This window comes from Phoca vitulina, unplaced genomic scaffold, assembly GCF_004348235.1.
Source record: "Phoca vitulina isolate PV1807 unplaced genomic scaffold, GSC_HSeal_1.0 scaffold39, whole genome shotgun sequence".
In the NCBI taxonomy this organism is placed as follows: Eukaryota; Metazoa; Chordata; class Mammalia; order Carnivora; family Phocidae; genus Phoca; species Phoca vitulina.
The window spans coordinates 7,987,119-7,990,862 of record NW_022589742.1 but is presented as its reverse complement, the minus strand read 5'-3'; the positions used below and the strand labels follow the sequence as shown (position 1 = coordinate 7,990,862).

The following is a 3,744-nucleotide window of genomic DNA, read 5'->3' as shown; positions in this document are numbered from 1 at the left end:
TGGTACAATTGATGAATCTCCATGGAAACATGTTTCACTCTGGTGGGGAATACTGATAATGGGGAAGACTATGCATGTGTGGGAGAGGGGGACAGGTGGTACATGGGAAACCTCTGTACTTTCCCCTCAATTTTTTTAACAAATCTAAAGCTGCTCTAAAAATAGTCTTAATTCTAGACAAGCTAAATTGAATACTTCAAAAAGACTTTATAAATGCAAGTCACTGTAAAATTATATGGGCAAGATATCTGTGACCCAATGAAGGGAACAGTAAAGACCTAGAAGGATTTTATATTCAGTTGCACTGTAGTGTCATCAAATTCATCACCCAGTTGAAAGAAATACAAACTGTAAACGTTAAAGGAGGTACAGCTAATGCAAAGGAAAAAACAGCCTGATGTTAAATACTGATCAGTAATGTACATTTTTTGTTTTAAATTAAAATGTTAGTATTTTTATATAAACATTTTCATTAATCCCTACAACTGTCACTGAAAAATTAACTAGTCAAACCACACTTGAATCAATCTCAGTCAAAGTGATGAAAAGATGAAGAGTATCTTGAAAACAGGAAGAGATAAATGACACGATATATAAGAGACCAATAATGCAAATGATACCTGGACTCCCAAAAGAAAAAAACAGAGGCCAGAAGACAAAGAACTAACATGTTTAAGGTGCTGAAAAAATTTTGAAACTTTTCACTCAAAATTCTACATCCACAAAAGTATCCTTCAAAAATGAAGGCAAGGGCGCCTGGGTGGCTCAGTTGGTTAAGCAACTGCCTTCGGCTCAGGTCATGATCCTGGAGTCCCGGGATCGAGTCCCACATCGGGCTCCCTGCTCAGCTGGGGGTCTGCTTCTCCCTCTGACCCTCTTTCCTTTCATGCTCTCTGTCTCTCATTCTCTCTCTCTCAAATAAATAAATAAAATCTTTAAAAAAAAAATGAAGGCAAAACAAAGACATTTTGATATTTAAAGAAAAAAAAAGCTGAGAATATATGTCACGACCATACCTAGGAAAGTTCTTCAGGCTGAAGGGAAAGGACACCAAATGGTAACTCACATCTCCAGATTAATTAACAGCACTTGAATTAGTAAATATTGTAACTAAATATAAAAATATATAATTTTCTTTTCCTAAATTTTTAATTATTTTGTGTTTACAACATGCATAGATGTAATATATATGAAAACTATAAGACAAAAGACAAAGTTAAAAATAGTGCAGTTACAAATTTCTTATATTTTATGTGAAATAATGCAGTATTAATTCTATGTAAACCACCAGAATTAAAGATTCATATTGCAATCTATAGAGCAATCATTGGAAAATAGCAAAGAGGTAAAATTTCAAAGTCAATAGGCAAATTAAAATGGAATACCAAAAATATTCAATTAACCTCCCAAAAAAGGAAAAGAAATAAATGGGAAAAAGGAGACAAATAGAAAACAAAAAAGCAAAATGGTAAACCTAAGTTAAAATAAATAATTACACTAAACCGACTATCTTAAAATACACATTAAATACAAATGGTTTAAACCTGCCGAGTAATAGTCAGAGGTGGACAAATTGTGCAAAAAAGCAAGATTCCACTATATGCTATCTAAAAGAAACCACTTTGAATATAAAGACATAGTTTAGTTAAAAGTAAAATGATGGGGCGCCTGGGTGGCTCAGATGGTTAAACGTCTGCCTTCGGCTCAGGTCATGATCCCAGGGTCCTGGGATCGAGTCCCGCATCGGGCTCCCTGCTCAGCGGGGAGCCTGCTTCTCCCTCTGCCTCTCTCTCTCTCTCTGTCTCTCATGAATAAATAAATAAAATAATAAAAATCTTTAAAAAAAAAAAAGTAAAATGATAGAACAAGATATACCATGCAAACACTAATCAAAAGAAAGATGGAGTATCCACATCAATTATCAGACAAAGTAGGTTTGAGAACAAGGAATATTATCACCAGGAGTAAAACAAGGAGGTCACATAAAATAAAGGGGCCGATTCATTGGAAATACAGAGCAATCCTAAATATGTACGCCACCAATAACAGAGTTTCAAAGTACATCAGGAAAAACTGATACAACTGAAAGAAATAAATGCCTACAATTATATTTGGACATTTCAACACCAAACTCTCAATCGTTATGAACTAATTAGACAGAAAATCAGTAAAAATATGAAATACTTGGACAATACTGTCAATTAACTTGACTTAATTAACACTTACAGAATGCGCCACCCAAAAATAATGGAATAAATATTCTTTTCAAGAACACTTGGAATACTTACCAATATATACTATGTAATGGGCCAAAAAGTAAGTCTAAATAAATTTTAAATGATTGAACTGATACAAAGAATATTCTCTAACCACAATAAATTTTTTTACTGCTTTATTTATTTATTTATTGATGTAGGGTTCCATGATTCCCACAATAAATTTTTAATTAGAAATCAGTACCAGAAAGATATTGGAAGATCTCCAAATATCTGACAATTAAACAAACATCTCTAAATATGGTTCCATATGATTCCATGGATCAAGGATCAAGGGAAAATATTTAAAAATATTTTGAACTGGTGCTCGCTTCGGCAGCACATATACTAAAATTGGAATGATACAGAGAAGATTAGCATGGCCCCTGCTCAAGGATGACATGCAAATTCGTGAAACGTTCCATATTTTTTGCTGCACGTGGGCTTAATTTTTAAAAAAAAATTTTAAAGACTTGAAGCAGAACCTTGTAATCTGTATAAATGAGTATAAAATCCTACCATAAAATGCTAAGAATATGCAGTTTCAAATAAAACCAAGAAACGCAGCATTAAAAAGAATATTTTGAACTGATATAACCAAATACATAAAACATCCAAATTTGGGGGATGCACCTAAAGCAGTACTTAGAAAGAAATATCATGCATTGAATGCTTATATTGGGGTGGGGGGATGATCTCATATCAATGCTCTAAAATCTTACCTTAAAAAAACTGAAAAAAAAGAGCAAATTTAAGCCGAAGTAAGAAAATAGAATAAAGCAGAAATCGATCAATTACATAGAAAAAAGAAAACCAATAGAGAAAAATCAATGAAACTAAAAGCTGGTTTTTTTAAAATGTAAGAAAAAAATAGAAAAAACACACACACACAAAATACCAATATCAGGAATAAGAGAGGGGACATCAATATAGACCCTACAGTCAATAAAAGGATAAAAAGATTTTCATGAACAGTTTTATACCCCACAATTTAGCAACTCCAAATTAACAAAGTTCTTGAAATGCAAAAGTACCAGAGCTTACCCAAGAAGCAATATATTATTTGAATATCATCCCTGTATCTATTAACAAGTTGAGTTGAACTTTCCCACAAAGAAAATTTTAGGCCCTGATGGCTTCACTAGTGAATTCCAACAAACAATTAAGAAAGAAAAAAAATACCATTTCTAATCACTCCCTTCTCAAAAATATAAGAGGTGGTAACATTCTTAATTCAATGAGGTTAGTGTTACCCTGATACAAAACCAGCTGAAACATTACAAGGAAAGAAAGCTACATTTTAATATCCTTCATAAAAACAAACAAAAATTTTGTAACAAAGTATTATCAAAGATAATTCAGTCCAGACATAAAATGGATAATACATCAGGACCATGAGGAGCTTATCCCATAAATACAAAGTTGGATTACCATTTACAAATCAATTGATGGATTACCATTTATAAATCAATCGATGTCAGGGCGCCTG

At 32.7% G+C, this 3,744-nt stretch overlaps 1 non-coding gene across 1 annotated transcript; it reads left to right on the top strand.

The window, feature by feature from the left end:
• Positions 1-2,579: 2,579 nt before the first annotated feature.
• Positions 2,580-2,686, top strand: LOC116647217. The gene has a single exon (XR_004302298.1). It is a non-coding gene; the product is annotated as a U6 spliceosomal RNA (small nuclear RNA).
• The last annotated feature ends 1,058 nt before the right edge of the window (positions 2,687-3,744 follow it).